The following is an 11,924-nucleotide window of genomic DNA, read 5'->3' as shown; positions in this document are numbered from 1 at the left end:
AGTAGTTGGTACTAGAAGGACAGGATAGAAATTTCTTACTGTAAATAAATATATTGCAGCATTTTTGTCTTTTTATGACCATGCTCTTCAGAAATACTTGTTGCTATATATTTTCAGCAAGCACTAGAAAAGGCCTTATCCCATTAGGAAACCAATTAACTGACAGAGAGCCAATTATAAAACTTCTTACCAGTCTCAACTAAAATGGAAATGGCATTCTAATTACTTTTATGAAGGTCAATTGTTTATTTCAAAAATGACATTTGTTAATGATCCCTCTCACTATTTGAACAAAATTCAAAACCCAGTACAGACATATGAGAAAAGAATTGAAAGTGACATTTTCAGATTGCATTACTCAGTTACACAGTGATGTGCATTTTAAAAAAACCAAAATTTTGTGATTTTAACACGCGTGTAACCCAAAAAAAGCAATTAAAATATATATTTTGTCAGCCAAGTATTGAGTGGAAAAAACCAGTAATGTTTGCAAACAAATCAATATGCAATGGTTATGAAATCACCCTCCTAAGACAATGCTTGTAGTAAGTCGGATTTCTACCAACATGAGCTGCAAAAATCCCTTCTTGGCTTAGACTCTAGACATTGCATGAAGAGCAGTGTTTGCTTTAAATACAAAGTCCATGTACTGATCCTCTCTGTGTTGAGATCTTCATGAAGCTATTCTTGCTTTCAGATTACCGATAGATCTAAGCACTGGATGTAATTGTGTCATTCTATAAATATCTGTGGAAGTATATTCTGTTGCAACTTTTGAAATTCTCCCTTTTCACTCCCAATATTTCTGCTTCCCCATTTCTAGCCCAAAGTTCTGAGACAAAGCTATATGGATTGAGGTTTTGTTCTTGGGTTTTTTGAAAGTGTAAAAAATTCTACTTGCATTGTTCTCAATCTATATTTGTAGTTGAAGATGACAATAAGGGCAATGACACTTCAAGAGGGTCACACGTTTTTAAACCCTTCCTTTAGTCTCCATAAAAATACTAAAAAGGAAATCTTTCATCGATGCTGTACATGCTGATAACAAAGAAAATACAGGTATTCCAGAAATTTTAACATGCTGTTATCATCTGCTACTTACTAGAACTATATTAAATGAAGTATATATTAACCTTGCTGTACTTTTGGAAGAAAAACAGGGGAAATACGTAGTACATTCTAAAGCTAGAGAGAGAACAAGGACTAAGTACAGAAGCAGTGCACAAAGTAAAAAATTGCTTCTGTTGATTACATAATGCTGCACAAACACTCTTAAAAGAAGATTCTCAACACTGAGAAGTTACAGTCCATGGCTGAACTCACCTACAGTGAAAAGGCAGGTGTTTTGTCATACATAAAGAATGAAAACTGAAAACTGCTGAATGACTTTTTATTTTGGGGGGGGGGATTGTCATGAAAGAGCTGTGTTTTGATAACCTTATCGTAATGATTAACTGCAGCTTACTGTTAGATCCAAATGAAGGTTGTGTCTTGTTTATGAAGCAATGCATCTAACATGCTTCAAAGGTTGCAAGTGCCTGGATTACAACAAAGGTGGTAAATTCCTGGATTTTAAAAAAAAAATTAGTACCAAGGTTACAAATGCCTGGATTGAAAATAATTTAATGCTACCATTTTCAAAACTGGAGAAACAAAGAACAACCTTTGGTGCCCAACACCCCAAAATGTTAAAAAGCAACATATTCCAATACATCATTTAAAATATGTAGTTTTATTTTCAATTTAAATTATTTATCCTGTCCCACAATATTGCAGTAGATTTGGAAAACATAAAAATGTTTCTTCCCTGCTTGAGATGTAGGGGTACGAGGAGATGTAGTGGCGTGTGCTTCAATAGCAATGGCAGGAACGTCTATGCAAAGTGGAGGAGTAGTGCTACTGAGATGACTTAGATAACCAAAGGAAAATGGTCTCCTTTTGTACACTGTACATTCCTCCACCAGTTCCGTCTAGGCTGCTGCTCTGAAAAAGAGCCTCTGGTAAGTGGACCTCTCTCATCTGTACCAATGTATAGGGAATTGAACCTATCTGGATCTTAATCCTAATATTCATCATTTTCATTCCAGCCTACTCTTTGAAATACTAATCAACTTAAATTGAAAAATTAGATATTCCCCATTGACAAGGTTGTCAAGTCATGTCCAAAAACTAGGGGTGGTGCTCATCTTCATTACTAAGCCGAAGAGCCAGTGTTGTCAGAGACTATTCTGTGATCACATGGCCAGCATGATTGCACAAAACACTGTTTACCTTCCCACTGAGAAGTGGTACCTATTTATCTACTTGGTTTTGCATGCTTTCGAACTGCAGGGTTGGTAGAAACTGGGATTAGTGATGGGAGCTCACCCCATCATGTGGTACCCGAGCCTCGAACTGCCAACCTGCCGATCATGCAGTCAACAGAATTGCTGTCTTAACTATTTGAGCCACCACATCCCAAGTATTGTATACTTAAAACCAATACTTAATACCAAAATGTATGTGTACTCTTTTTGTGTAGCTTGATGAAACTCTCATCATTTTGCCTAGGGTTATCTAATTTTATAAGCAGAAGTGTAAAAAGTTGTTTGGGACTTTAGAACCTTACAGATCCTGCAGCATAGCAAGAATTATATGAAGCTATAATTGATCCTCCTGAATTTTAATATGTAATCTATACGGTGAAAAACCTGGGAAATAGGTTTTATTCATGCCAGTTATTACCTGAGGATAAACTGGATGACCTGATATCAAGCACTTTGAGCTCTGGGGAGTAGGGAGGTGGAAAACAAAATAACAGGGCATGAATAAGAAAATATGTGGAAGAAGTTCCACATAAGAGTGATTTCTAAAGGCTTCATTAAAGAAAATGAGAATGACTTCTGGATTTCACCACACACTTTCTCCATTCATTAACATGCAGCAGTCTGCACACCACTGCTTTAAAAAACATACCAGTGTTATTATTGTGTATAAATGTGAGTACTAGAAAGAAATAGCCAATATTATAAATGCTGTTAAAATATGAGAGAACCATATCACTGTGAATTAAATGACTAGGAATTCAAATTTATTAGAAACAACCCAGATTTTTTATATGTTTTCTCTCTCATGTTATTCATGCTTACTGCTCCTCCACTACATAGTTTGCGCTCTAAGAAGATGCTGCAGGCGATGTAGCAAGCAACAAAGCAGCATTCGCTTTATGGTCCTGATTTTACTGAGAAAAGTGCTGTTGAGACTTCTATATCTCATGCTGGTATGCCAAATGGATACATGGTGGGGGGACCCTAAGGGAAAATCTCTTCTTTTAGAATACTTTGTGTCATATTCTGGTATGCTGGATCTAAAAAGCTTTTGTAACTATTTTTAAAGGAAAAAAATCTAACCATTTAAAGTTATTTTAAATGTAAAACAAAGTAATGCTATAAGAAAGTCACTGTACATTATTTATTGCAGGTTGCACAAGTTTTAAAGCACTATACTGCAAAAAAGGGTAAATCTTTTGCCTTTCATTTAGAAAAGAATATGAATTATTGGCAGTGAACATTTATCCAGGGCTAATCAGAATCCTTAACTGAGATAATATATCCAAGAGGAGGTATAGTTGGGTAGTAGTATGGAGCTCATAATAAATACTGAGCCATTGTAAAACAGGTCACAAGAGGCCAGGATGTTTAATTATTTAAAGTTACTTAATTAATAAAACTTCTGACATGCTACTTTAAAAGCAAGATGTGTTTGGGATTACCTTTTGTTTGTTTACTGTGTAGTGAAGCATGCTAAATATTCCATGAATATTCCAAACACTCATATGCTCTAAACACACACCTGGAAAAACATAAAGGTATCATCTATGCATGATCATGTCCTTTTCAAAATTGCCAGCAAATAAAATATACAAGTGTTTTTCTCATATCATTTCAGTTTCATTTACTAGAGACTTCTTCACTATTTTTGTTGTGGTTGTGCAACAATAGAAATTACACAATTCCCTCTTACCATGTATGGATGTAAGAACTGGACAATTAAGAAAGTGGATAAGAAAAAAAAATCAAACCATTTGAGAAGTGGTGCTGGAGAAGAGTGCTGAAGACACCATGGGCAGCCAAAAAGACAAACAAATGGGTCTTTGAACAGATCAAGACTGAACTGTCTGTGGAAGCCAAGATGATGAAACGGAAGCTGTCATACTTTGGCCACACCATGAAAAGGCATGACTCAATGGAAAAGAAAATAATGCTAGGGAAGGTGGAGAGAAGTAGAAAGAGAGTAAGGTGCATGATAGATGGATGGTCTCTGTTAAAGTTTGCAGAAGTTGGGCAGAGCCGTGAAGGACAGGGAGCCTTGGAGATATCTCATCTTCGGGGTCGCCACGAGCTGAGATCAACTTGAAGGTGGTTAACAACAACAACAAAAACAGTAACTAAATAAAATATTGAAAATATATTCTTTAAATATTCCTTTTCAACTATTGCAAGAGCACTAGAGCTGCTCTACAATAAGTTACTAAAAGTCAAACCTACTCTTTTATATAAAGTAATGACTGACATAAATTGGAATGTGTTTGTGTGGAGGGGGACTCAAAACTAGATAAACTCTTTTGGAATGTGTCACTTCCCACTATTTCTGAATACGTAAACATAACCCCCTCCGGAATATCCCTTAGAAGCTAGAAACTTGCAAGTGGCAGTCCTAGGTCCCCCACACCCTTCCATGGCAGCATATGGTAGGGCTAGCATCCATTACTAAAACTAGTCCTTGCTAAGCAAACCTCGCCACTTCACCTGGAATGGTATACATTGACAGCTACTGCTTTTTCTATGTGGAATAATATCTGGATGATATGTAAAAACCTGCCTCAGAACCGAAGAAAAGTTGTCTAACTACTTCTATGCTTACTTCTCTGTAGAATAAATCTAAATATTAGCCCCAGCTAGCATATACCCAGAACAGACCTGGAGTGATTTTTTTGTTTATTTAACAATAATAAAGTCTCTGATTGGGACTATTATTATTTTTATTATTAGTTTATTTTCTTATAGCCGGCCTTTCTTCCAATATAGGGACTAATATTGTATTTAGTATAATCACTTCAAATCAACTAGGATGTTTAACTTGTGCCCAGAATTAAGCCTGATCCGTTCGTGAATCTGAAAACATTTTTTAAAAGATTATTATTGATGCCCACTAAACCTATCTGTTTAATCAAGATGTGCAGGGCATTATCCCTTATCCAAAATTCAGAAATCCAAAATACTCCCAACTCCAACACTGATGGCTCAGTGTTTAATCTTTAGATTTGGGTCTTAGCTTCAAGAATAGCTCATCGAATAAGCAAATATGGGATACAGAATATGCAAATATTCCAGAATCTGAAAGTATTCCAAAATCCAAAACACTTCTGGTCCCAAAAATTTCAGATGTGGGAGACTCAACTGTTGGTGAAGGGAAAACCAACCACCAGAGCAGTCGGGAGATCCATCCCCCAGATGCATCCAAACAATAACATAGCAGAGTCCAAAAACAAAAACACCCAGATATTGATACTGGCAATGCACTGATCACTTTTCACACCCAAAAGAAACACTAACAGACATAGTTGATTCATCCAAAGTTATGGAGGCTTTTTCTTCGTTGCAATGTGTACAATATAATGCAATATTTATATACACACTCTTCTCCATCAACTTCCAACCAACTACTCCGACATCTGCTCCAAACAACTCTCCAAGCTAACCCACAACTACCCACATGTGACCAGTCTTTTCGTCCACTTATATAGAAGGTTGGCTGTGAGTCATTACTTTGTGCCACATAGCATGATGCAAATGTGCTGTAACTCTGCCTTATGTCTTGTGTTATTATTAATGTCACAGTTATTCCAACATCAACTTGAAAAATGACTTCACAAATCTCCAGGTGAAAGACCTAAAACTTATGCACATCAGAATTGCAAACTTTGTTTCACTAAGTGTAGTCATATAAAACAAATCAAAGTAGCTGCAGTAACGCTAGTTAGTCTGTAGATTTATAGTCTATATATGAGCAAAATGAATGGAACTGCAAGAACACTGTTTCCCAGAAAAACAAAGAAAGAAAAGACTATGGAGTTTATTGTGCCTAGCGCAGGATGTAAACACACAGGGATGGATATATCCTTCCCTGTGCATTTACATCCTGTGCCTAGCGTGGGATTAAAGCCCCATGCGATAAATTCCTATATAGAGGGAATTAGGGAGAAGGGAACAAACACATGACACAGAAAGCCAGTATTTCTCCCTCTAAAAAAAATCTTATCCTTATAATTTAATTTTAATGAAAATTCAAAGGAGCTCTTCTCTTTCCCTAGTAAAATGTAATTGTCAGTTGCAAAACTGCCAAAAGTATCTAATTGGCATTAATGTTGCAAAAGCAAAACATTAGTGGATTGCTTTCTTATGTTACATTCTTTGTTACTTTTTGGGTTTTTTTAAAAAATCAATTTAAAAGAAAATGGCCTAAAATAGGAGTTGCGGGGGGAGGGGGGAGATTTCAAAAAATTCCCCTCCACCACTTTTTGCTGTAACAAGCACTACATGACAAAAGTAATGGTGTCTCTCCCCCATTATGCCCACAGTAAATGTGTTATACATAACAGTTACTTAGGATAATGATTTTATTTTGGAGTTCCATACAATGTTTTTTCATCCTCTCATTTCCTGGGAGCTGCCAGCATTACCAGACTTTTTATTTCCACTTCCCAGGTTGGTTTCTATTAAACCAGTATTTTCAGAAATATATTGGTTATTTACCTCTGCATTTCTACCGTGCAAGACCCAGCAAAGATGACCTCCAAGTAAACACCACTTTTGTAGACTACAGATTCGACAGAGATCAAGCGAGGGAAGGGGAATGTTAACACTGAAAACACAATGATCTCAATGGTTAACTAGTACCATATTCCTAAAGGATTTTAGTATTTTGATCATAACTCCTGAAGTTAACAAAAGGCTTAGTGGAAACTAGTGAAAATCTGACACGTGGGAGGACGAAGGAAACAAGAGACGGAGGGAAACGTGGCATATTTCAAGAAAGAACTAGATGAAAACCTATGAATATTTAGCTGCATTCAAATCAAATAAAAATTGGAAACTTGTGATATTTTAGAGGCAGTCCAGTTGAGCCCATAGAGGTTTACCATCCTGAGAGGTGTTCATTCTCCATGCTCCTCAAAATGTAAATACTAACAAAATATACACATTTTCACAGTAAAGAAGGAGTTTGATGTCAAAGTACAGATTACAAGCAACAACATTAAAAATCTCTGACCATCTGCTGAAGATACATTACTTTTCATGATGCTTCCACTGCAGACTTTTTTCTTCAAGAAGCTTAAACAGATGGCTGGAGTACCATTGTCTCTTTGCTTGTATCCATGAAGATAATTAATACGATTTTTGTTTTTGTTTTAAAAAAAGTCAGTAATGCGGTCCTCAGGTTTTCTGTGGAAGTCTGTCTGTAAAATGAAATGCAAAACAAAACAAAAGTTACTGAATATGAATACTCAGATCAGAAATCACATTAGACATTTATGAAAGCAAACTCTTGAGAAACTTATTTTACCTTACTGAATATCCTTCTGCAAAGCAATAACTTAAAATTAAGTACCATGCACCCACCCATCCACTCTGATCTGACAAAAATAAATAACAAGATTTAGTTATGCAGAGCTGCCCACAGTTAAAATGTGACATTGTCCTGTATATTTGTAGATAGATATTTATGAGTAAAAATTAAAACTACTGATACCCTAAAGCACAATACTAAGATGCCTTAAGATGCCACAGTATCAAAATTTACTTGAAGACTGTCCACTGAATGGAGAAGAATTGGAAGTGAAACAGAAACAATGAAAACTATGGAAACAAAAAATGGAACTCACATCATGGCACAGGGCACCGGAAAATATTTATAAGTTAATAATAAAAACACCAGCTAAAAGTTCAACTGCAGCTAGATGCCAAGAAATTCTACAGAAATATGTAATTTCAGTTACAGGAGCCATAACAGGTAAATAATAATAATAATATATATTTATCATCCCAAGCAGGGATATTTAATATCCCAAACAGTCTTCTTGGATAGTAAATATGACTGTAACTCATTCATGTGTATCTAGTACGGAGTGACAGTTTCACCAATGAAAGCAGTGTCTACTGTAATGAAATCTCTAGATCATCAATGCTTTTTTGTTAGTATTAACACCATATTTTCTGTGCTATCACCCCAGAACTCTGCTGCAATGGTGTATATGCCCTCAAGTCACTTGCTGACTTATGGCGATCCCATGAATTTCATAGTCAGGCAATACTCAGAGGTAGGTTTTTTTTTTCTGTTCCTTACTCTGAAATATAGCCTACAGCCCTTGGGATTCTTTGCCGATCTCCCATCCAAGTACTAACCATTACTGAACCTTTAAAAAGTCCCTAAGAATGGAGACAATTTTCATTCTAGATGTAGGACTTCTTCACTTAATACACTGCAGTGAATTACTCAGACATCTCTTTTCATGCTCCTGGCATAATATACAGAAAGGATCATGCTTGCACATCTCATCTGAAATGATGTCTATGCTGTACATGTATGCACAATTTTCACATTTTATCAAAACAGAATAGGCTCTTCCTAGGCTCTGGTATCTAGCTCAGCTCTGGAAATTAATAAGTACCAAGAAATAGTTGTCTTTTTGTTATTAAATGGGCAAAAGTGTCTCTTTGTTTTTCTGAATGCTGCAGAATTTCATTCCCTTTTTAAGATAAGAAAACTCTAAACTAAGATTAATTGAAGAGAAAGGAATTCTGCAGAACTTTATTGTAGAGATCTTTCCCTTTATTGTAACCCCCCCAAAAAAAACCCAACCCATTAGAGTAAGATTAATTGATTTAAATTGTAGGATTCTTTCCTCTTCTTGGTGTAAGAAAACTCTGGAATAAAATAAACAGAAGCGAAACTTTGGTTTGCATCTTAATAAGAATTTTATAAAGCATCTAAATTTTCTACAAAATCAAAGACATTTCATCATTACTCACATGAATATGTAGTGAAAGTAATCAGGAAAAGTGCAACTACTCTTAGTGACATGGCTGAAATTTGTATATTTCTGGTCAGAACATGATCTCCAGCAACTTGTAATACTTGTATTTAAAATTCCAGTAGAAGGTACATATAAAACGAATACATCAAATGTAACTTTTTAAAAAAGCACAGTAAAAGCACAATTGAAACAGCAGCAAAAAAGGAAGCTGTTTTAGTTTTAAACCCATGTCTGCTATGCTCCAAAATGATGTCAAACAAATTAAAGCTTAAGCTGAACAAAGTAAAGAGTGCCTAGGGTTTCCATGGTTTTACAACCCCTGAAGACTCGGGCTTACAGTTTGGAGGTACTCCTGGTTTCAATGCTGAATATACTCCAGTTTCCATGATAATGAAGAGCACACTTCCACAGTGGATATGTCTGATCTGGCTAGAGTGATGCATGCCTTAGGTCTGTCCTTGGATTACTGTAATGTGCTCAACATGGGACCACCTTTGAGACATGTTTAGAAACTTCAGCTGGTCCAAACACTTATAGCTAGACTGTTAACTAGGGCTGATTACAGGGAGCACATGACTCCCTTTGTTAACATAGTTCCACTAGTTACCAGTCTGGTTTTGGGCACAATATGAAGTATTTGTTGTGACCTATGCAGGTGCTTCTTGCGACCTATACAGCTTTATACCACTCAGGTTCAGGCTAGATGAAGGCTGTACCTTTCCAAACAAATCTCTCAAACCTTTGCGACCTTCAGGGGAGGCCCTTCTCTCCATTCCAGCCCTCTCACAGATACATTTGGTGGAAATATGGAAAAGGAACTTCCCAGGCCCAGGCTAATGAACTGAAGCACCTAAATTGGGCTCTACGGGCTAACAGTTACTCCAGACATCAGAAGAGCTGCCAGATCCAGAAAAAAACATAGGAGCAAAGACAAATAACTACCCAAAAGAAAGTATTTTTACCATACATCAAAGGAGTCATGGGCAGAATAGGTAAACAGATGAGGAAACACAACCTCCAAGTGATCTACAGACCAATCAAGAAAATCCAGCAAATGCTGCACTCACCGAGGGACAGGACAGACGTTCTCCTGCTCCAGGAGTTTAACGCATATTGTGCAGGTGAAGGTAGGTCTACATAGGGACCACTAAACTGTTGGCTCTCTTCTATATCCTGCAGGCATGAAGTGACAAAAACTAGGCCCACTAGAGAAGCCATTTATCAGCACTGTCTGAGGTGCTTGACCTCAACAGTAGCGATTTACACAGCAGAGTGCAGAAGCACAAACTCAGTACAGTGCGTCCTTCTTTTACTATCCCCTGCATAAAAGAAAATGTATGTATGCTCAAGCCCCATTACAAGTGCTCGCAGAGGTGTGGGGTGGCAGTGGCATGCACGTGCCACAAACACACACGCCATTGTTTCTTCTGGCATGCGCCACAACTTCTTCAGCATATAATGCGCCTGCATATGACACGGGCACACTGTAGTATTTGGCAATATTGCAATGACCAACCTAGAGACACAGCTGGATTTGTCCAAAAGTCCTTGGAGGCTTTTATCACTTGTTTTAATATGTAAAGTTATATACAAACTCTCCAACTCACTTCAACCCATACCTGCCCTGAGTTTTAGAGCACTTATATAAAGTGGTAATGACTAAGGGTTGAAACCTGGTGTCATTTCTCATTTTCAGCCATACAAACTATTTTATACTGTCTTAAAGGGACATTGTTCCCAACATAAACGCAATGTCCAAACACAAATCAAAGAACACAATAGACACTGCAGACTGAGCCAGCCAGAAAAATCGGCAGTAGCAGAACACATCATAAACCAACCTGGGCATAGAATGCTATTTGAAAACACTGAAATTCTGGACCATGCCGACAACTACCAGGTCAGGATACACAAGGAGGCCATTGAAATCCACAAACACCTGCACAACTTCAACAGGAAAGAAGAACTGCTGAAAGTAAATAAAGGAGCTCTTCAGACCGGCCATTAAGGCCAGCTTGGGGGCGGAGTTGGGGTGTCACATCCACATGACACATGCCCCGGCTCCACCTAGGGTGCCATGACACACCATACGGCACAAGGCATCACGGTGCTCCTCCAGTATTGCATCTGCACAACGCAGCACCAAAGGAGTTCCATATAGTAGCAGCGCCGTAGCTATTTCACCCTTTCTAGGATGCAAAAAGGAGCCACTTTTTGCAGCTCCTTTTTGTACCCTGGAAAGGCCAGATCAAGGCAACAGCGTGCAGTTGCCACAGCCCCGATCCAGCAAAATGGAGATGCCTCCAGGCTGTCCCTTAGGGGTGGTCTGAAGAGCCCCAAAGTTTGGCTACCAGTCTTGAAAAACTCCAAAATCAAGACTCAATAAATGCAGATGAAAACCACCCAAGGTCAGGGGGCTTCCCTGCAGACAATAGATTGCTAGTTAAATAGACACACATTCACAATGCGTATCCACCTACCCTGAGGCCTTGCTATTTAACAACAGGCCAACACAGGGATTAACATGTAAATCACTTCCTTCCAACCAAGGCTCGCACAAGTATATGTATATACCCCACCCTCCGAAGATGCCAGCCATAGATGCAGGCAAAACGTCAGGAATAAATTCTTCCAGAATGCAGCCACATAGCCATGAAAACCCACAGAAAACTATGGATGGTGGCCGTGAAAGCGTTAAAAAATCAAGCCTCTTTTTCCCTGTCTGTCTGCTCTGGCCCTTTGTGCACTAAATGTTTTACAAGGAAAGGGGTCTTGTTAGTGTGCTGCACTTTTTAAAAAAATCTTTTCCAGTGTTAATGAATATGCTTTAAATGGCTTTTAATTCTAC

The 11,924-nt window shown here is 37.7% G+C and overlaps 1 protein-coding gene across 3 annotated transcripts in view; it reads right to left on the bottom strand.

Moving 5' to 3' along the window:
- LOC121917319 (disks large-associated protein 1-like) overlaps positions 1-11,924 on the bottom strand; it is a 412,347-nt gene that overhangs the window by 314,760 nt on the left and 85,663 nt on the right. For all 3 annotated transcript variants that reach the window (XM_042443197.1, XM_042443195.1, XM_042443196.1), the window contains exon 2: positions 7,333-7,498. The gene's annotated coding sequence lies outside the window, so the exon portion shown is untranslated. The remainder of the gene's footprint in view (positions 1-7,332; positions 7,499-11,924) is intronic.

The sequence above is a fragment of the Sceloporus undulatus genome, unplaced genomic scaffold (genome assembly GCF_019175285.1).
Source record: "Sceloporus undulatus isolate JIND9_A2432 ecotype Alabama unplaced genomic scaffold, SceUnd_v1.1 scaffold_15, whole genome shotgun sequence".
In the NCBI taxonomy this organism is placed as follows: Eukaryota; Metazoa; Chordata; class Lepidosauria; order Squamata; family Phrynosomatidae; genus Sceloporus; species Sceloporus undulatus.
This window is presented reverse-complemented; position numbering and strand designations above follow the sequence as displayed.